The sequence below is a fragment of the Notothenia rossii genome, assembly GCF_949606895.1.
Source record: "Notothenia rossii genome assembly, chromosome: 2".
Lineage (NCBI taxonomy): Eukaryota > Metazoa > Chordata > Actinopteri > Perciformes > Nototheniidae > Notothenia > Notothenia rossii.
In genome coordinates, this window is record NC_136904.1 from 84,495,626 (window position 1) to 84,519,351 (window position 23,726).

General features: G+C 42.0%; 2 long non-coding RNA genes across 3 annotated transcripts in view; one reads left to right on the forward strand and one right to left on the reverse strand.

Annotated features, from left to right (window-relative positions):
* Nucleotides 1-1,262: 1,262 nt before the first annotated feature.
* On the forward strand, nucleotides 1,263-5,344 carry LOC307028701. Its single transcript, XR_013805081.1, has 2 exons — nucleotides 1,263-1,368; nucleotides 5,234-5,344. It is a non-coding gene; the product is annotated as an uncharacterized lncRNA (long non-coding RNA).
* LOC307028700 overlaps nucleotides 1,362-23,726 on the reverse strand; it is a 114,137-nt gene continuing 91,772 nt past the window's right edge. For both annotated transcript variants that reach the window (XR_013805079.1, XR_013805080.1), the window contains 2 exons: nucleotides 5,203-5,344; nucleotides 1,362-4,416 (listed from right to left, as the gene is read on the reverse strand). This is a non-coding gene — a long non-coding RNA (uncharacterized lncRNA). The remainder of the gene's footprint in view (nucleotides 4,417-5,202; nucleotides 5,345-23,726) is intronic.

The window sequence follows — 23,726 nt, forward strand, 5'->3', positions numbered from 1 at the left end:
AAAATAAAGGTTTGGGTTATTTCAAGTGAAGCTGACAACACCTTTTAAAGAACACACAGTTAAAGCTCTGCCCAACCAGCCATGAAATCATAATGGATCTCTTTCAGAGGTAACTATGATGGTCTACTCATTATTGTGGAGCCATTGAAAACATTTGCTGCCAGCACCACATGCAAAGATTTAATAGAGTGAAGTGAGGCCTGCAAACTGAAAATGAATGAAAGAAAATCTTCTTCTAACTCTGTGTTGGCTGAATGATCTATCTAATTATAATTATAGTTCACTGCTGCTCTTCGGTTTCATCCTGAAACATTTTTAACCAATCTGTCTCTTTTCAAATTAATACATTATGCACAGTGTCAGCCACAATAATAACGGGTTCCTGGACTTTTTCAACCAAAGCAAGTCATGGATCTGTTTTTTATTTACACAATTACAAGCTAACAGCCAGACATATTTTGAAGTAGTACAGAGTGTGCTATCAATATACATTACACAATCAAAATAAATGTTGAACATTGTGAATCGTTGGATGACAAATGATAACTGAATGAGTGAGTTTTTATTTTCTCAAAATCACAGAGAAAAACATGTTTTTCGCTGAGGGTCAAGAGGGAGCCTCTGCACATCTCCTCCTGCACAAACAGCTAGAAGAGCTGCCATGATCTTAGCGGTCTCTGAGTGTGTGACCGATGTCACGGGCCTCTCGGCCTGATGGACACAGCTGTCTTGCCGTAGGCAAAAAGGAGAAAGGAGGGATAGTGGGAAAAAATACGGACAGGAAAAGGAGAAATAGATAGAGGGAGGGCAAGAGAGTGTGTGTGTGTGTGTGTGTGTGTGTGTGTGTGTGTGTGTGTGTGCATGTGTGCATGTGTGTGCGTGTGCGTGCGTGTGCGTGTGCGTGTGCGTGCGTGTGCGTGCGTGTGTGTGCGTGTGTGTGCGTGTGCGTGCGCACGTGCGTGTGTTGGCTGTGGTGTTGATTGTCCTCTGGCACTTTCTGGGGCATGTGCCCACTCAGCGTGGCAGCCCGCTTATTCACCACCCCACGCCGACCCCACCACAAACTCCACACAACAGACAGCAGAGCAACACACAAAGTAAAGTCACAAAAACGCTTTTGGACACAGGACCTCTCATGTTGCTGACCACAGAGCACAGGGACACACTCACATGAACACTGGGCAGGTAACACCAAGACACATGGACACAGGTGCTAAACATCGCCCAGCAACATGACAATGCTCGCTGGTGAAGTTGTTGGACTCCTTTTAGGACAGAGACACAAATATCCCAGGGGACATCCTCGTACGAAACAATGGGATGAACACAGATGCCACGGGACTTGGCTGAGAAAGTCTGGGAAACAAGGTAACGATATTCACAGAAGAGTGGAGTTTTGTATTGCATGCATCTCAACTGAGACTAGAAAAATGTTTTTACAATATTAGTGTCAGTGTTTCTGCAAATGCTTCAGTAAGAGATAGCAAGAGGGATGGGTATGGACATTAACAAAACACATTTAGCCATGTGTCATTTAGGGTTGAAACATTTGAAATAAATCACTTTTGATATTATATAATTTTTTCTGGTGTGGATAAGTGTAACATTATATTGCAAATGCAAACAAGAATCTTTATATAATTGAGGTATATATGTATTAAATTGCAATTCAAATGGTACAACAGTTGGCTCAATAACACCAGGATATGACCGTATTCTGACCATACGATTCTGCTAAAAGTCAATAAATTACAATAATGAATGGATTATTAGACGGCACTGTTTGTTGGTCTGTATAATCTGTGTTCAGCCACAGTAAATGGCCTGCTCCTCTGTGGGGCCTGTCAGTGGTGGACAGGGCCTCACAGAGCTGAGCAGGACTGGACAGGGCTGGGGAGGCTCAGAGCGCATGTTAGGAACAGAGGAAAGAGCCACTCCGACTGGAGGAGAGCCACATGTGCCGGGCCGCGGAGAGACACTCCGACACTGCTCACGCTGTCAACATGCTGACATATACATACGCAAACATTTGTGTGGAGGTACAGACACACTCACAGACACAGACACACACCAGTGCACATACACACTGCAGGGCCAAGCCAATTAACACCCTGCCACAGCACAGATCATTTTCGGAGCCGTAGTGGAACAGGGGGGCATATGTGGATAATCATACATGCAAATTAGATGAACAAGAAAGGCATCTAAATTCTGGCATCAACTCGTGATAACACCTTGAAGTGCAGCTTGACTCACCTATCAATAATGTGTATCATTGCATAACATTACAAGCACAATTTGACCCCATTTATTTTTTTTGTTCTTTGATTTAGATTGCATTGAGGCAAAATTCAAAAGTAAAAATGAAGCTCAGGAAAGTTAACCCTGACCGAATTTAACAAGTGGTTTGTAAAAAACATTTTGATATGAAATCATGAAATATATCTATTTATATATATTGATCTTTTAAATCATGTTTAGCATTTAAAAGCAGTTAATGTCCTAAATATGAAATATGGAGCATGGAAGTTCTCAAGGCAATATTTGCCATATTTCCCTGAAGTTTGACTCCAAAACCAGAAGATGGCAACATACCTCTGGCTCAGACATCGGCCTGCCTCCCTGCTCCTTTACTTATTCATGCATTCATGTTCACCTCGTGCTTCATTTATATATTTATTTATTCATTTACTTGTACTGCAATACAAACATTATAAGTCTTGAAGAGAGGAGCAGGTAAATATAGTGAATTATTCACAAGGTTCCTGACTTGACTACTGGTGGTTAGGCAAGATAAAAGCCAGACACACAAATCCCTAAGGTTGGGTTTGAGTGTGTGGCGTACATGCATGTGTATAATCAAATGTGTGTATGTGTGTGTGTGTGTGCGTGCGTGTGTGTTTTCAGACCCCACAGGTAGAGGAAGATGATGGATGGATGGAGGGAGAGGTACTAGCTGCAGAATTTAACACACATATTTTAACATTCCTCGCTCTGCAGAATAGTTTGCTATTCTTTACTACTTCTTGCTCATTTCACTCACTCTTCCTCTCCTCCTCCTCCTCCTCCTCCTCACTGTATGACGTTTGTTACATAAGCAAATGAACGGAGAGAACTGCAGGGTTCCAACGTTAACACCCAAAAGCAGATATCAGCGTCAGTCCTGACTAATGCAGAGAATGTGCCTTTCCAACAAGAGTGTGTGAAGAAGTGAAACAACACAGTGAATGGTAAATAAGTATACAGTAGTATGACCCTACTATACAACAAGGGCAGATCCACTTCACCCACTACGCACAGCAATGACCGTCACTTCAAACAGGCTGGGCTAGGACGAGTCTATTTGCCATGGTAAACAATTTAATATTGGATGTACAGTACATGTATGTATGTACAAGCAACCCTCCCCTCATCTTGTTCTCCCCTCTTCGCTGTTTGTTTATGTGTGTGTGTGTGTGTGTGTGTGTGTGTGTGTGTGTGTGTGTGTGTGTGTGTGTGTGTGTGTGTGTGTGTGTGTGTGTGTGTGTGTGTGTGTGTGTGTGTGTGTGTGTGTGTGTGTGTGTGTGTGCGTGAAGTCAGCGAGGCTACACGAGGCAACTAGAGTATTTGAGAGCATGCATAATCTGTAAGAAAGATGACGATGAAGAAAACACGCTGGGTGCTAAGTAAACACTTGGATAGGATATATATGTGAGTATGATGGCTGCCACTATGTTAGAGGAAAATGATTTTAAAGTCAGTACACTCTAATCAAACATGCAAAACGCACATATTATGAATGTCTTCTATCTACAGTTTAAACATTTTGCTAGAAATACCCACTGACAATCATCAACATGTAACATTTCTTTAGGTCTCATGTTAAAAAAACAAAAATACATTTGATATTCTATTTCTATTGTGAACTTTATAAAAAAGAATGTGTTCCTTCATTGTAATGTGCGTGCCAATGAAAGTCTTACTTTGCATCAGTAGAAATTAGGTAGAGACTTTTTCAAATTCTTTTTGGCATTGGTAACATATTTTGTTGGCAGCGTTTGCAAATACATATTCAAATACAAAAATGAATTAATATATAAAAAAATAAAGTGCTGGGTAATATTTAGTATTGATTCCAGAGTTCTGCAAGTGCCTCAGTCGTCTTTGGACATTCATCTGAAAGAAATTCCATATCCAAACATCAAACTGTACAGTTGTATTTAAACCCTGCGGCTGTGGGTCCATGCCAGAAGGCCCATGAGGGCAATGTGGCACGACCAGGAGGAAGGAGCCAGTTGGTTGGCTGAAGTGTAAGAGCTGGGAGCAGAACAATTACAGCAGTCACTTACCATCACAGTGTCTGGTTGAAGCAATGGCACAGCAGGACGCCTCAGGGTAAGAATGAAGCTTTCATCCAGCTGGTATCACAAGATCAAGCTGGTCATGCCAGAAATGACAAAACAATATGCTGAGCACAGTAAAAGGTTTCAAACATGTTTTTTCTTCTTCCTTTTTAATAATTAAAACATACACATTAGAGATGGACTTACCTGTTGGTACCAGTTACTTCAAATGAGATGTAATGTTAAAACCTACTATACTATGTCTGAAATATGAATGTATCCCAGTGTTTTCATTAAGTCATCTGTTTTAAACTTAATTTGTTATACGCATCCTCAACATGTGTCATTTGGCATCTATCACAGTTTTGGCAAGTCTATTAGCAGACCTGACAAACATTTAGAGTTAAACTCTGTCAAAATGTTGTCAGCTTTCAAAACAAATTGTAACATCCTTTTAGCTAATGAAATATTTCAGGTCCAGATGGAGAATGTGACTGGAGTGAAAAATTAGGAAAAAAAACATGAGTGCATGTGCCAAGATAACCACCCACAGACATGGGCCTTCAAACGCATGCATCTGCACAGACGCTATATCTCCATGCAAACACAGACACACACACACACACACACACACACACACACACACACACACACACACACACACACACACACACACACACACACACACACACACACACACACACACACACACACACACACACACACACACACACACACACACACACACACACACACACACACACACACACACACACACACACACACACACACACACACACAAACACACACAGAGCGGAGGCAGCTGACCGCATTTGCCCCTCGTCCTCAGGTTCAGTGGTGGCCATTCCTGCAGCCTCACCTCCCCCTGTCATGTCTGATTCTCCTGGTAGGATCCATCATCTGGTTGGCAGTCTGGGTGCCAGTCAGCTGCCTCCCATGGGACCCACAGGCGATGGGAGCTGGGAGGCACTGGGCTGAAGCCTCCCCAGCCTCGGCAGCAGCTGTGTGGGAGACAGAGAGAGGTGCGGCACAGATGTGGGAGTCTGGAGCCAACAGAAGGTATGGCTGATTTCAACGTCGGCCATGTTTGTTATTCCACCTTTTCCTGGGAGGAAGAAGCAGGCCCTTGATCTGGCTCACAGCTAAACACTTAGCTTTTGTTCCAGAGATGAATAACTGCAAGGGGAACGAGGCGCGAGGGAAAACGAGGGAGAAAAGAAAAAAGACTCGGAGGCCAGAGGAGAAATCCGGTGACCAAGTGCAGAGTGAGGCTGGTCATTCTATACTTTACTGAAGCTGAGCCCCTAATACAGAACAAGAGCCTCTGAGCCGTGACACACCTTTTCTTTTCCTGCAATTCCTTGAAGTTTGAGGTTACCCCTAAACTATACATCTTCATTTATGAAATGTGGTTACATGGGAAGAACAACAAATTCCAGTGTACATTTTGTACCTTTTGAAGAAAATAGTTAACAATAAATTGAATTTCACATGAGCACCTTATACGATTTTTTACTATAATTCTCTTTAATGACTATCTTCAAACTCTTCTGTTCTAAAGGTGGGAAGAGATTCAGCCCACTATAAACAAATATGCTCTGCTGACTCTCAGAGGACCCATGTGATGAATAGTACCAGTCAAAATCAAAGCTAACGCTCATAACCAGATTTTCACAGGGAATTTTGCACAACTTCATTTTGTAGTAACACTATCCACCTTGTAAAAATGAACACCCTCTCTTAACAGCACAAGTGAGAAATGGGATAGTTTTCCCACTGAGTTCCCAGATGTAGGATTGCCATTGTATTCACACACCCGGTGTTAGCCCAAGACGGCACCCTCAAATACAGCTCTGTCTTGGCTTTGTAGAAAAAACAAGACTGTGATATGGAAGAGGTGGCAGTGTGAAGCTGTCAATACAAAATGCTTGTTTATACTAGAATAACCCCGAAAGCAACATTCGATTTGAAATCTGACAGTCTCTTCTCATGTTGCATCTAAAAACCATTGTCCTAATAAATATTTTAGTTCCCATGATGTGCCTAATGCTAGAAAAAGCTGTGCGTGTCTGTGTGCGTGTGGGAGTGTGTGTTTGTGTGTGTGTGTGCAGTACAGCGGAGCAGAGTACATCTGCACTGGTAAGGAAACAGGCTGTTAGCATACAGCTTTGACAACTCCATCAGGCCAGTCTCAAGGTAGCTGTCAATCACAACAAATCATCTCATCCCTCAGCGCTGCGAGGACCTCTCTCCACTACTACACACATGACAGGCCCCTACAGCTCTATTTACCCATGCACACCCTACCCGAGCCAACGGGTTTGTAATTAGAAAACAGCGAAAGAGAAAAGAAACGAGGGTAGGTGGTAGAAGTAAGTCAGTAACAAGTTTGGATACAAAGCAAGTGAATGGTGCCTTTTCACCAGCGACCTTGGCATTTGAAGAGTGGGTTGGCACTTGCATGGTGGCAGGGCATTGAAAAGCAAAGGCATTCTCATTCATTCCTATTTAGGGGACAATGTGAGCGTGTGTGTGTGTGTGTGTGTGTGTGTGTGTGTGTGTGTGTGTGTGTGTGTGTGTGTGTGTGTGTGTGTGTGTGTGTGTGTGTGTGTGTGTGTGTGTGTGTGTGTGTGTGGCGTAGGGTGGGCTGGAGGGTAGGGGTGTCACACAAAGTCCTGATTTGCAAGACTCATTTTCAGCTATCTGTAATTAGATTAATGTGGTGATGGCATAGCACAAAGCCAAGCCTACTTCACTTCCATCCCAGAGCATTTGAATTAGGGACTGAACACGTTTCTCTATTCCAGGCAGAGAAAGTGGCGGTGTGAGTGTTTAGCATACCCTTTATGATGGGGAAAGATGTTAATTGTGCGCCATTACCTCTAAACTGTTTGCTTGTTGTATTAATCACTGTGCTAATTGATGCAGAAATACAATTGTTGCCACAGGCGAAGAAGGGAGTGAACCAGAGTCAGGGATGGCGGATAAAAGATTATCGTAGTGAACATATGGAGATGCATGCTTTGAAAGTCTGCTCTATATGCCCACCAGCACCACATGATGATGAGTGCAGTGCCAATAGCATCACCACTTCCTAATGTAAGGTTTAAGCAGAACGGAACAAAGCATGCAGGTTGGTTTGTCTGCATATTTAGCAGCAGACAATAATTAAGTGTAGACAGAGGGACTTTCATAATATGATAATAGGGACCTTGTCTTTGGTGAATGAATAAAACATATGCAAGATCGCAATCATATATTAAATACAGTTTTTTCAGAAAGACTGCGCTCGGTTTCAATTACATTACAGGAGCCCTTAATAGTTGTCAGTGCCTTGCTCATGTACACTTTGGAAAATATTGGTTTAATATAATCCTGCTTAATATTCTCCTGGGTGCAATAATGCCATTTCAAATGCCTTTCAAATTGAATTTGTGAGGTTGTATTTTTGTCAAGTACACAGTATATTTTGCAATCAAGCGGTTTGAGATGGTTGAACACTGATGACATTGAAATGTATTTACTTATAACATTGGTTTGTGCATGTGTTTGTAATTTGGTGTGATTTTAGTTATTAAAAAGCAAAAACCATTGAAAGAAATGGCCTTGGACGAATAGGAAGCATTGAATTAAAAGCTTGGGTAATAGCTCCAGAGATTGGATCTGAAGCAAGCCCTTTACAATTAAAGCATAGTAAAGAGAAAATTAACCAAGAGGGAAATAATGTTCTATAATTGTTTTTGAATGTTAGTAATTGCTTAATGCTATAATAATTCTGTATGTTAAGAAGATAGATATGATAATACAAATGTCATATAGTGCTAACCAAGGCTACGCGTGTGACACATGCAAACTGTATGTTTTTAAGAATAATTTGCTGAAATCTTAATAGTTCATTACAAATTAATATAAAAATAACTACAGGGGCATTTTAAGTTGGTGGTTTAGTTTTGTTCATATTTATACAAATGGAAGCAATGAGAGGGGAAGGTGGTCCAATACTGCATTAACACAGAACTAGATTTTTTAGCTTTGCCTGTGGGGGAAACTATCAGAAACCTTTACTTTACATGAATAATATATCAGTCTGCCAATCAAGTGAAATCTTCTTTTGAACACAGGAAATACGATCCTATTCATGTCTTCCTTTACTAATCTGTACTGCAAAACCCTTCCTGAACTTTTTTTAAATGTAAGAATTTCCAGAGTTTCTGTGTGAGATATAGCTGGTAAAAGGAAGTGCAGGTGCCAGCCAGAGGCACAGAGTATTTCATGTGTGCCTCACCGCCTCACTAACCACCAATGCAAAAAGGGGGATAAACAGAGGCGGCCATTTAAAGAACCATAAGTCCATAAGGAGCGGGCAGTGAATGAAGAGATTCAGAGAGAGCTTCAGAGGCCCTCGCCAGTGGACCAGCCGCTGCCTCTAAACCCGCTGTGTTTTTGTATGCAGATTCCCCTTGTCAGAGTTCATTTATTCAAAAGGAGTTATCTGAGAGAGCGGGTTATGAGACAAAAATAGTCGCATTCACATTCGTCTTGGAAAACATTTGGAATGCTAATGCCATGAGAACATGCCGTTGATGTGCTTGTGTTTGCGTAAGAATCTGATCCCGCGCGCCCTCGGCTTGCTGGCCAAGAGCCGCAGTTCACAGAGACAGGAGAGCACTGATACCGCTTACAGGGTTCAATAGTCTAAAGCTGCACTTGGGGAACACTTTTTATATTGCCAGGAACATTTCCCAATGGCACCCGCCGTATGCAGCAGTTTGATCGTGTAGCACAAGCCAAAAGAAAATCCATATTTTTCCAAGGGTCATTAGATCATTCTGCTCACAGCCAATCTTCATACAACTGCACCTTTGTTTATCAAAATAGATGTCCTCGGTGATGATGACAAAATTGCCCGCGCTAAACTAAGACACGATAAATCTTCAGCGCTTAAACCATGGCGTCACAATCTTGTTCTCTCTGTCTGTTTGTCTCACTGTTTGTCTCCCTCTCCCCTGCTTTCTCTCACTCTGCACAGGTGGTAGGGGCTTCCTGGTTGAGTCTTTCTTATTCCTTTTTGTTCCCCTCCAATTGCTCTGATCGGGAGCTGTTGATGATGATGATGGCAGTGCTGGCTGTCCATTGATTTGCTGTGGCCCCTAGTTGCTAGTTCACAGCAGATGACACTCTTCCTTTGGCTTTAATTAGAGCTGCCCCCATCTTCTCTTCTTTCCTCCCCTGGACGTGGTTCGACACATGAACACAAAAAGCTCCTACACACAAAACTCCCTGCTAGGAAATAGCCAACACTCAGCTACTGAGCCAGTATTTCATGCCTTGACTGTAAAACTGAATAGTCAAGAAGACAGAGGTTATGTTTCTTGTACTATAAATACAAAACATCCCACCATATCAGCTTACATGCATCATTTAGATTTTCAAAATGCATGTTATTTGAACACATTCATTATTTGTTTATACAATTGTATTCCCATAATGCTTGAACATATTCAGATACATGGATGCAGGCATGCACTTCCCCTGAATATTATCCTGATTTAAGATTTAAATCAAATCAGCTATTAAACTGGTGATAATAACTAATTGTGTCCTTCCTTATATTACCCATCAGGCATTGTCCCCTTCCTCTGCTTTGCCAGGACATACAGAGGCCTCATTTTACCATCTGTCCAAACTAGAGCCACTCCAAATCTTGAAGGAGAGGAGGAGAGAGTGGTCGGAGAGATTCCATGGCCTGGGTAGGGACTATTATCTCCGTGGTCATGGGTCCATGCACATATTTCATGGTCGCCCCCGGGGTGTCTCCTCACAGCTTTTAACAGACCGTTTTCATCTGAAGCACTTGTGGGTCACTCAAAGCCTGCAGAGGACTCTTCAACTGCTCAAATAAACAAAAGAGTGAAGAATACATTTGACAAAATGTGATGGGCCATCATAATACACTCAACTTCCAATTACATTTGGTCAAACTCAAGCTTTCACATCATTTATGACATCTCTTTCTTTTTCTCTTACTCTGTGAAGGGGGGAGTGGCTGTTTCTAGCCAGGGACAAGGAGACACAAGTCCACTGAGATACTGACGGACAAGCTCACAGCTGTCCATCAAATGCTAAACGCCTGGTAATGAGTGTATGGCTGACCATTGTCCATAGTTCTTGTATTGTGTTCAATGCCTTTGTGCACTGGTTTGTAAGAAAGCTTTTTTTCTGACCTATTTATTTGGTGTGGTTTTTCCTTATTGTTTCACCTCAAACATTCAGCTCTATACTTGCACTACCAGAAACCAATGAGTTGACAGCACCAGTACAGAACAAAGCAAAGCAAAATGTTGCAGTTCATGTTGCAACTTTCAGCAGACATGTTCTTAATTTGTATTCCAGGCATGATGAGACTGTGAATAAGGTTCACAGAAGCATAACATTGTTGGCTAGTATGCTTTCCTTGTTTTTCCGTGGCATTTGTGGTTAAAAAATACTTAATTCTGCCTAATTATTTCACACACACTGGTGCAGATCATATGTGTATCTCAGGGATCAGCTGGTTGTAACCTAATCTTTGTGATGTGTTCCAGTACCATTTTTAAAGCAAAAAAAGAGGCTCCAATCTCCCTTTCTGTGCGATACATGCGAGTACAGTAGGTTAGAACACAGAAACACACACAAGCACACCCACACAGTCACAGATCTGAAACCTGTGTCCACAAAGAGTACGAGCAGATGCTAAAATGCACATGCTTGACTGCATGCCTGCAGACAAGCACATAATCAATGCAGTCTTACAGCAGGGCTGACCAGTGGGGGGGCATGACCTGCCAGGTGACCCATGTATGTCTCCACTAGTGCCAGTGCATGCCTGTGAGTGTGTATGTCTATGTGTCTATTAGAGTGAAAGTCAGCTGTTCATCCATGCGAGGATTGTATATGTCAGTTTACAAGTTTAAAGGGGTACGGTGCAACAGTACATAAGCAGCAACATGTGCACAGTGCCACAGACACCAATAGTGTACAGCATGAGTAACTTATTTTATTCTGTCGACCCACTTTTTATCCTCTCACAGCAACTCAGCTCTGGTATTCCCATATATCAAATCATTCTCTGAGCATTACGCCTACCAGAGCAGCCTAAGTTTAGAGTTGAGGACCCACAAATGACAGTAGTACAGACCAGAGTGGAAGTCCTGTCATAAAGCCAATCAGGGGAGTCCTCATTGGGCCTCGTAAATCTTCCACTTTGTAGGGTTACTGGGAGGTCTGGGAAGTGAAGATTTCCCACTTATTATTCTCAGGAAACCCCAGACAACCTCCCCCTGAACTCAGTTCACGCAAGGTTGTGACCTTGGGATGATGATCATTGTTGTTTCAGTAGCTATGGTAATCAGGCTCCACAGTGATGTGCGATTCTCTAATAATAATAATAATAATAATAATAATAATAATAATAACAATAAATAATGCTAACAGTAAATGTCATTTTATCTTAGTTAATTTTGCATTTTGTGTAGGATTATTTACAAAATTTTATCATGTGTACTATCAAGAAGATATTTATTATTGCCAATAACGGTATTGCAACACACCTATTCACTTTGTACTGATTAATCTCCTGTGGGAATATAATGTGTTTTAGCTCGCCTAATATAATACATATTAAGATTTCTTCACCAGACATAATAAACTTTGTCAAAACATGGTATTGTGAAAATGTGTGATTTTTTTAATGTAGTAGCATTGCCAACTTTGTTTGTTGTTGTGTTCTTTGGTTTTCACTGCTTTGTGCCAATGTTCCTGCAGACACCTTAACAGGCATGAGACACATTTCCAGTGGGACACCAACCCTGTCCCTCTGTCTCAGCAGAGAGCAGTGCCCCAGTGCCAGCCTGGTGCCCACAGCACAGGGATTAGCTTTCTGAGGGAACATCGACAGGCTTTCAGAGTCTCCTGAGGCCAATCCAGACCCGGGGGACGATGAGCAGGCTCCCAACAAGTGGTCTTCGGGGAACCACAGGCTTCCTCACTGTTAGCGTCTCTGACAACTGAACCACAAGAAGCTATGTGCCAGGAGGTGAAGATCAGTTACAAATCGTACATTTCACTGTATCAAAGGTCCAATGAGTCCTGGCATACATGCAGCACTGCAATTTGTACCATTTAAAGGTTGAAAGGTCAGCCGGTACTGCAAAAATGAAAGAAAAAGCACGAAAGCATGACCGGAAAACCTTAATTTGCTGAAAAGTATATGATTCATATTCTCACAGCTATAAAACATTATAGAGGTAGACCCTATCATTTCATGATGTGTTATCATCATGTTAAACAACCTGCCTTTTTTCCACAATTACCACAGAATCTGAAGCAAAACATGGATGAAACACACCTCTCACCTCTAGCGCTTAAAAAGTTTCCCTTAAAACGTCAAAATGTCTTTTTATGACTTCTGTTCCACTTCTAGTTCTTGTAACAGCCATATAGGCCATGCCAAATGTGCCCAGAAATAAGCTGGGCCTCCCCACTGTCTCTGAGATTGCCCACCCAGGAGTCTGGCACACGCCACAGCGAGCAGGAGGCCCTCTGGATTACAGTAATACACACTATCTCATAATGGAAAGCTGCCTTGCACATTTCCCTCTCTCCGCCCTCATTGTCCACACTACCAACTGCACAATCAGGATATGAGACTGTGATTGCACCCGTTAGCATGTGTGAGTTTACCGGCATTCCCTTTTTTTAAGAGCTATGGTACCGCTTCCTACAAGGTAAAAATGACAAAAATGAAAACTAGTAACCACATACTGCTAAAACGATGTCATGACATGTCCAATTGCCTCACAAAAACAGTATTTCTTGTGAAAAAAACTTGAACCCCCAGACATGGATGGCTTGATTAATTTCTGGCAGCAGATGTCATGGGTCAAGGGGAAACAATGGCATGAACATATTTAACCCAAGATACTAACATGGTTAAATAAACAGTCAAAGCTGGCCTGCTTGGACCCGCCACACTCCAGACAAACTCCGCCACTTTCCCTCTCACCCCGTAATCACCAGAGGCTGTAATTAATGGGGAGGCTGACCTACAGTTCAGGGCAGTGGAGAGGAAAGCCAAACAAAGTTGAAAGCCATTAAAGAGGAGAGGGAGGTTGAGGGGAAGAGAGAGATACAAGCATTGGGGACTTTGTTAGACACCCAGTCATCCCTTGGTGGCTCACAAAGGTGCAGGTGGGCCAGGGGAGGCAAAGGTGCACTCTTGCTGGAGTTTAGACCACCAGGTTACCACAGACTCTACGTAATTACACCACAGAGGTCATTTACTCCACTAAGTGGCTTGCCAACCAACCCCGTTGGTGCGTGCACGCTAATCAGGCTTGGTGCACCAAACAATGGACCATGTGTGCCTCTGAGTGTTGTGGGAGGAGCAGAGGTAACCAGCAGACCACTGATCAACATGGACGAGATGTTTCAAAAGGACACAAAAGCTTTATAATAGGGAGGGCACGAGGAGAGGCCAGAGGCAGACAGACGGACGGAGACAGGTCCACTAAAGTTGCAGACTGGCACGTCTTCAAACCTGTATTTATCCAGGAGGTTCTGGAGGATAAAGGCGGATACAGTGACACTTGGGACAGCCGTAGAACAGATGCTTTCTCAAACAAGGACAAAGGGGATTTGAAGGCATTACCAAACCACAAGTCTCAAATATCCGCTTTATTAAAATGTTATTGGACTTTGACTTTCATTTGCCGTTACTGCTCAGAACATTGTATTTCAGGTATAAGGCCTTGTAGACTAAAACTTGACAAACGCTGTTTAATAGTAATGCACAAAGTCCTTTATATCCTTTTTGGGTAGGTCTACCTGCTATGACCATATAGAGAGCATTGCACTGCTGTGACATTTAATCCTCTGCAGTTTGTCTCCAGTTGTGCAGTAGTATCACTAGGATTGATCATATTTGTCATAGAAAAATATTACGTTTATCACTGAGGGACTTTAACATCACTGTGTGCAATAACAAGTCTATTCGCAACATAATGTTTACAATCTACTCATGTTTACACTGCTTCCTAATTCAATACTCACACTTTTAACACTATTATCCTTATTACATTCCACTATACCTCATAAACTGTATATGTTTAATTAATTTGTATAATGCTACTCATTTTTGTTACCATGGATGTTTATATTTTGGATTTTCATCTAGTCACTTGTGCTCGCCTTTTTATTTATTATGTAACTCTCCTACTCGTTTAATCTTGTTTTTGGCTTTTTTCTGCACTTTCCCTTCGCTGTTTGATGTATAAAAGATTAATCTGAAGACACAACTTGTGACTGCACTAACTGTTTACATCAAGATACTATCAATTGTATTGCAAGCGACTTTGAGTCCCAGAAAAGTGCTGTTAAATGACGTATTATTATAGAGTAATATAATGTTGTAGTAGTTGGTTATTGTCCTAACTTGCTCACTGCTAAGTAGCATTTCTCTTTTCAATTTTGCATTGCAAACTGTTCAACTTTGGTCACCCAAAAACAAACCTAATAATGAAAGGATCTGCACCTCTGTCAGTTACATAGGAGTTTGGCAGCTCTCTAGGATGATATATGTGTATTTCACTAACAAGCCAATCAGCCCTGCCAACAGAAGCAGTGGAAGCAAAGAGAGCCATTAAAGGCCTGGCCGCAGCTACACAAACAAAACCTATCCACCTGAGACCACAGTGGGACAGGATGCAGGCTACTTATAGCAGCCCAAAACCAACCCACAAGAATAGCAGGAAAAACGAATCGGTGCGGGAGCTGCACACCAAGCCTTTTGAAGTGCGCCACCTCTAAACTATTCCGATAAGCCACGACCAGCATCTTTGAAGGCAGGTTATCCTCCAAGTCCGTGTGTCCTGTTGTGGACGAATTGTTTCCTCTTTCACTTTGTCTCTATTTCCTGTAGAAACTGACACTGTTTTATTGTTCTCCTGGGCCACAATGTTGTCAAGTGGAGCCAAGGGGACGGGACCTCTCGCTGATCTCCTGTTGGTGAAGGACAACCACGGCGGGCGGTGCCTGGTATGGACAGTAAGTCGGTCACAGGTGACGCAGGGGCGGGTATCTCAAAGAATCAGCAGAAGGATGACCCCCTGCTTATTGCAACCATTTCCTCTATCCTCAAGGTCGCGACCTTACAATGCCCTCTTGCCTAAGAATGGACCATTAGAGTAATTAATCAGTCAGTGGTCAGTGATGTCACTGCACAAACATGGCACAAGAATAGGGAGAACAGTGATATATTTTGTTGTCTTTGGTGTGGTGTTGATGGTTCTGCTCGTAAATATTAAAGATTTATGGTGAGGCAACATGCACCTGCCACTTCTCTGGGAAGAAAAACAAATAGAAACTGGTAAAAGCAACAAAAAAAAAGCACTGCACTTTCAGACTTTTAGCAGTAATCGTGAACTTAAAATCTCATGCCCGGATTTGAACAATAGTTCTTAGGTAATCATGGCTCTGAGGCAACACATGGATTCACCACAGACAGAATATACTGTATGCCCTAAAATGTAATGAAATATAACCAAAGTGTTTATTTTACAAAACATCAATACATATGTCATACTCCCAGGGATGGTAATAAAGGCAATGCTGCATGCTTTGCAAAAATATGTATATAAAATATAAAAATACATGTTTTCACCTCTGCTGCCAATAGCAGTGTAACCGAGTATTATCTGTGTAATCTGAGCTAGAGGGTACATGTGCCTCCCTTGACTCCTGTGGAGAAGGAAAGCTCACTTTAACACACAATATCAGGGAATCTAATTGCACTTACAAATCGTTCTTTTTGGCTTCCTTCTCTGGAATAAGTCTATGGCGTAATATCACAGCGTTATCAGGCTTATTACTGGCACCATTTCCGAGGCACAGACGAACATCATCGACAGTGTGATATAGTCGGATGTACAGTTAATTTAGAAGGACCTGCATAATCCAGAAATTGAGGATTTTCAAAAATTGTATGAGGAAAAAAATACAATAATTAAAAGAATACAATTACATCTAAAAAATAACTTTTACTTATTAGGCTCTGCCGTGTTGGTCATATTTCTTAGTTTTATGGTCATATTCTTTTATTTTAATCATCTATGTAGGTATATCACAAATCAGGCTGTGATCATCATCAGTCACATGCTGTTTTAGCTCTTTTCCAATCTAATTATTCTAGGGTGCTTTTCCTTTCTCCTGGCTTTGTTTTTATACCGTAGAAATTATAATGACAAGGTTCTGGCCAAGAAAAAAAGGTCGGTCAATCACTTTGTGATCATTAGCTGACACCGGGAAGCCATGCCTGCAGCCAGATCCCAATCACCCATCAAGGACTTGTGAGTGACATTGAACAAGTCTTGATGGGAAAACAAGGAGAGGAAAAGACTCATTTCAAAAGCTCTGAATATAGGAAAAGAAATTGTGAATTTCTTCAAGACTTAAACATCTGTTTCTCCATGCAGAAGCTTTTCCCACCATGCACGACGCAGCCCGGGGGTGATGCACTAACCACTAATTTAAATATAGCAAGTGAGTGTTTTTCCTACAGTAAATAATCAGTCAACGCTAACTTGTATTATTGTGGCCTGGTTCAAATGATCCACTACGCTAGGCATTGCTCACACACTCTCCTTCTCTTTGATCTTTCTACATGTATTGTATTGTGCACTTTGGCCAGAGAAAGCTCTGGTATTTCCTTTGAGAAGTCAGCTAACGTGCAAATCAGCACAGATTTTATGGGCACTGGATCAAAGGACAGTCTAAATGCTTACTAAAAGCTAAAAATAGAATATTGGATTCAGAGTAGAGGTTAATATATCTCACCTCTGGCAACCCCATTGTTTACATTCCACATGGACACTGATTGGTCTATTTGATTAGTTTCCCTGTCTTTGTTTAGCCGAAGCCACTTCTACACCATTAACGTTTTTTCTCCATTTGCACTTCTGCCGATACTGTTGTTAAACTGTGAATGCAATGATCAAAATATCCAATGTATTCAGTTTTGAATGTTTTCCTGATTTATAATAAGTATAATGTAGAAAGCATATTTTGAAGAAAATGTGACTTAAGTGCACATAATGAGTCCCATTCACTGTATGTACAAATACAGAGCCACAGAACAGTATAAAGTGAGATATGAAGGGAAGCCCAAGGCCAGTTTGTCAACAATGAAAAGCAGATAGAGTAGGAAATACACATGTAACGTAGGATGTGCAGATTGGTTCAAAGAGAGAAAGTCTTTAAACGTTGTGTTATTTGTGTTATAATGGGCACTATCATTCCAAATGATGGAACAGTAAACAGTCTGCCATAAATTATTGTTCATTTTAGATTCATATTATTATTGGATGCATTGAGTTGAACACATTTGTCCTTTTAGCTTCCTTAAAGGAGAGATTATTTATTAAAATATAAGTATTGTCTTCTTTAGATACCATTGATTTAGAGCTATTTTGCAAACTGAAGTGTCTCCTATTCTCAGAACTGGGCTTATTTTTTCTCAAACAATGCATCAGAACAATGGACAAAATCTTAGTATTTTATGCAGATTCATTTTGTGTCAATACATGTGAGATAGGAAATTGCCATTCATTTAAATTAAGAGAGCTAAACAAGAGAACTTAAACTAATAGAATATTGCTTCCAATAATGACACGAGATGAGAATAATGAATTGTTAGTTTGCTTCCTAATGACGCTAATATCCGGCGACATGTAGATAGGCACATTAGAAGTCAATACTGTTCCAGAATAATAGGACGGCTCAGAGATAATGTACTCTCACATGGGGGCCTCAACATTAGCAACAGCCCAGCAGGACTCTGCCTGCACGTGTGCCAATGACGCATTAAATCCCTCAATGACAAAAGATACAAGAAAGGTAAATCTGTAGGCACATTCTTTTGCCATAATACACCGGGCACCATATTGTACATACAGCAATAACACAGAGGGATGTTGAGGTCATTATTAATTGCAGAGGGCAGGCAAACAGAAGAAAGTAGAAATTGTAGAAATAAGTGGAAAATGATGTTTGGATGTTACATTTCATTTCATTTAGCTGACGCTTTTATCCAAAGCGAATTACAATAAGTGCATTCGACCAAGAAGATACAAACTTGAGGAAAACAGAATCATAGTACATCAGGTTTCATAGAGCTAAACCATTTTAAGTGCTACTCAATGATGTTCATCATTTAAAGGCAGGCTTCTGGATTGCCTAAATTAGTACGAAGCTCATTGCTGCCTGAAAGACACGACACATCTCAAAATATGATAGAAATCATTGCTCACAATTGTAAAACAATTATTTTTTTAAAAACACTACTTACAAGAGTCAAACATCTTTGATCACCCCACACTGTGATGAAAGCACCGTTCCAGTGTGAAACTCACAAGATGAAAACACAAATAAGACAAAAGAACGAAAGTACAGATAACATTAACTTCCGCTCAAATGAGCACAGCAGGAGAGCACACAAAGTATTTAGCACCGCGCTTTCTGTCTTTTGATGTTGTTTGTCAATTCACAGCATCCACTGCAGTATTTAGTGTCTTCAACCTCTATCTTCCCTGATGGCATGAGAGCAGGGTGAGTGTAATCACGGCCCTCTCCTTCATTATATATTAATTTATTCATTACATGTTAACTCTGCGAGACCTTGGAAGGAGGCACCAGGTGACTCTTCTTCATTTGGTCCCCACCGCTCTCCACTGGGCCCAGGGAAACCACAGTAATGCCACGCAGTTGGGGAAGTGGAGAACAAATTATTCAGCTCCATAGAGAGGGACTCGTTGTGGCAAACACACGGTGGGATGCTTGTGCTGTCATAATTAAATCTGCAAATCCATAAGAGCGGGGTGCTTCCATTTTAGTGCATAAACACATGCGGAGTGATAAACACAATCAAGCAGAAACAAATTACAACTACAGTACATACATTTGTAAACCTATATATATTAACCTATATATATATATATTGATTTTAAAGTAGGTTATTTGTCACACTGCTTAGTTAATGTCATAGCTGTTAAAAAAAATCAGAAATCCTAAATATTTGAGAGAAAAACTGAAATAGACTGACACAAGAATAGGGATTGGAGGGGATGATAAGGGGCTTTGTAACTTCCTTATATGAGAGCAAAAGAGCTCTCAATCTTCGACCGAGCCGAGGCAGATCAGAGAAAAAGACGGCAGAGAGCATCAATCCCAGCTCCTCTCAGTGGCCCATCAATGGGCTAAATCCCCAGTGAACAGGCAGCCTGGCTAATCCACAGCTAAATGACACCTCCAGACGCTAATGCCCAGACTGACCACAGAAGCAATCCACGGCGACTCCTGCACACATGTACCCACTGATGCTTTTCAGGCGGGGGAACTTGAAAGGGCCGGGTCCGGCTCTGTCTCTCTGTGTGCCACCTGCTTAGCATCCCCGCGCTGCAAGCTGCTATAGAGAGACATCTCCGGCAGAGGAGAAAGGCCCATTGTGTCCAGACGCCTTTGAGGGCATTGTTCTGCTTCACTGAGGCCAGGCCGACATCTGCACCATTCACACTGAAGGAAGTTGTAATCACTCCCCTGCTCTTAGCTCTGTGGCTCCAACTTCATACCAAGAGGGCTTGTGAAGTTGGGCCTGTGGTAAACAACGAGGCAAAAGGAGGGGGTGTGGGTGCATAGGATTTGGAAGGGTGGCTGTTTTTGTTGAGAGGCATCAGTTTAAATAGAAACTCTTACATACCCCCATACAGGCCCCCTGATCCCCACTCTCCTTTACAACCCTTCACTCACCCAAGTGCACTTACTCTCTACAATACAAAGAAGGCAACTGCTTTACAGAGTTACCTCTCCATCAAAAGAACTGATTAATTGCTTTTCTTTCACAAGTAGGGCAAGAGATTTCAAAAGTGTAAAGTCTGAAAACGTCTGGCTGCTGCGTTTCAAAATGCTCTTTTGCTCTCTTTTCATTAGGAAAACTAGAGGAGAAGAAAACGAAGGCACTGAAAGCCAGTATTGTTTCAGTGGTCAAGTTGAGAAGGGGTTTAATGTAGTTTTCATTTAAATATAATTACACTTTAATGGAAGTCTGACTGGTGTGAGGTAAGAGGCTGGCCATGCAGGCTGCGGAGGAGACCCCCTATGATACAGGATGACAGCCTGTAGCACGAGCTCCATATCCGGCTAATTAAACGAATCAATTAAGGGACTATTGTTGTAACTGTGTAACTGATGTTCTGTAGTAGCAAAAATGGTCCCTTGGGGAGGCCTTCCAACCATATTAAAACCCCTTTCCTCTACATCTCCATCTGATTCCAATATAGACACTTATTTGCGCCTTGCTGTCATGTCATTGGAGGCGGGCACATTATGGAAATTGAAATGGAGGGGTTGAGGGGAGCAGGGCTGAGCTCAGTGTGAAGCGGTGGGGTTCACTTCCCATCACCCTCCAAGGAGAACTCGCTTCAGCAAACTCCAAAGTCCCTCAAAGTTCCCTAATAGCAGAGCTAGAGCCAGCACACCCAGCTGTGTGCATCCAGTCACTAGGTAAGGGTCGCGCAATTAGCATACTCCTCCCTGCCAGGCGAGTCGCGTTGATGCAGATAAATTATCATATTAGATTTACCCTCCTCAGTTCAACTGATTGGCTCCCAAATTGTTTTAGATGGCCGTCATTAATCCTTAGCATAGGCTAAGTGCTTTGGCTTCAGATCTGATTGCATAGAGGCGCCTAGGGTCAAATTAACGGAATACTAATGTCTGAACTCTATCTCATTTGCAGTGTCAGGATGCTGCGTCTATTATAGGAAACAGTAAAGAGTCAATTGCCATTTATCTAATATAAGACTTAGAAACTCTCAAGACGATAATTGAGGTCCAAGGTAACAGCAGAGAAGACATTAAGCTCTTTCTCAGTGATCATTTTTTTATGTATATATGTGAGAGGCCGTCCGCTAAGAAGTTTTCAAAGAATGCCAAAGCATGTTTTTCAAAGACAGACAATAAAAGGTAGTGGAGTGCTTCAAGTGCCCCAGCTCTTCTCTATATACTGTAAGTAATCACAAGAAAGACACTCATGGCCACTTTTAAGTTGTCAAAAGCAAACAAGACAGTTTGATTTGCTTAGATAAATCAAATAAATAGCAGATCTCTGCTCGGATAATTCCCCCCCAGCTGCTGTGAATATGTCTGTGTGCAGGGAGACTGACAGATTTATGAATAGAGCAAATCTGGGACTTGACTGAGATTCCAGAGGATCCTTGTCACTCCTTTGTCTTTGTGAACTGACCCTGTTTGTTTAAGGCCCACGGAGCTGGCACCACATGAATAGAGTTAGGCTGCCTTGGCGCCTGGGCTGTCCTGGCTCCTGTGGCCAAAGTCAGCATTGGCATGTCGCTGAGACCTTCTGATGGAGATCAAGGGATTATCCTCACCTCACACACATACACACACACACACACACACAACACATACACACTCAGAGAACTTATATTCAGTAGATTCATACACATATTTAGTTACTTTAAACTTGTTTAATCTCATTTGACATTTGAAAAGTTACTCTCACATATTTGTTGCACAGATGATAGGCTACACAGCACCTGATACTGTGCTAATGTCCCATCAGGCCAAACACACCCCATAGGAGAGCAATCTGAGCAAGGGCATCAGATTTCTGAAGAAACAGTGCAAGACGTCAAAGCCTGGGACCCTCCAAGGCAGCACAGACACTGTATAGCTTGAATGTCATCCTTGGATCCTTAGATCTCAGACAACACTACAGGGTGTAAGGGTCTCTTTGACTGTTATGGGATGGCATTCAGGTTATATAGACCACCATAGTTGCACAAAAGTGCACATATGCTGTACATAGGCACATAAAAGTTGTTCAAAGTGCACATAAGGCTTTTTATCTTGTATAAAGTTAAATGAGAATGGACCGAATAAAGTCAAAACCTCAAGTCGAAATATCAAATAATGTCAACCTTCTCCCATCCAATCAACAATGTTCTGCAAAAATGAAAATAATCTTCGCTCTAGTGGTACCTTGTCATGAAACAGGTATATACATTGGGAAATGTACAATAAAGCACGCAAAGGGTGCTTCTACCTGGAATGAGACACTAGGATTTGACATGTTTGTGGCCTGACCCATCAGCCATAATGGCTAAACCAAAAAATAAACAAAACTCAATTAACAAACCTGCAAAAATCCTCCACGTGATATAACATTAACAACAATGGCTTCTTGTAACAAATTCTTAAAACAATTATAAACTTCCAGAATATAGTGCTTGGGCTGTAAGAGGTATACAGAACCCTTAGAAAAGAAAAACTTTAAAAGGTTTTGCATTTTGTCCGTTTTTTACTTGTTGCTCTTTGATTAAAACACAACTCTCTTGGGGGGATTTATTCCCAGCTGTTTGCTGAGGTCTAACACCTTATTCATTGTCCTTCAACTGGCTCTGTATGTGTGAGCATGTCTACGTGTTGTGTGTAGGTGTGATGATGAAGCAGACCCTGAGTTTCTTTATTTTTGCCTCCCGAGTCTCTCTCCCCGCCCCCCTCATACCTGTCATCTGGCAAGGCTAACCCCTGGTAGCTCCCCGCCAAATGCACACACCTACACACTCACACACGTTGTAAATCCCCGCCAAATGCCCGCCCTTCCAGCCCCCGCACACACCAGCCGGTGTCAGCGAATCAGCTGAACCGTCTCCGCCCCGAGAATAACCCCATGACAGACAGCCCTAGTGGCCTCCCCTTGTCAACGCAGCCTGCCTGGAAAGCTGACAGCCAGGGCACAGGGTGGACAGGCTACTGTGGGCAGGAGTTTAAACTGGGCTGGGCGCGGAGAGGATGGGCCTTGGGGCGAGGACAGCAGAGGGAATGGCCATTTCCTGTAGAGATGTGGAGTAGGGAATAGCCTGGGATATAGATAGAGGTTATATGATTACAAATCAGAATAGAAGATTAGGGCAGGAGCAAGGTTTGGGATGGGAATCCATAGTGAGTATTACTGTTGTAACTTCATAAAGTTTGATTAGTTGTTCACTCTGCAGGCTCAAATCATCAAAAGAAAAGAGCACCAATACATCAGAAAATAGGGATTATGATTGTGCGGAGGTCAGCTCTTGTCAAGGTTACTGCAGCATTCGGTGTACAGTACTTTGCTGGCAGAGCTGAGTGGTCAGTCCCTGCAGAGCAAAGATTGAAAGGTTTGGTTTGGCCCGCGGCCGGGAGACTGTCATTCTCATATCCTCTCCAGAACAATTCAGATAAGAGACACACTACGCTTACTTCTAATCTGACAAGCCCCCGTCCTCACACATTCAAAGC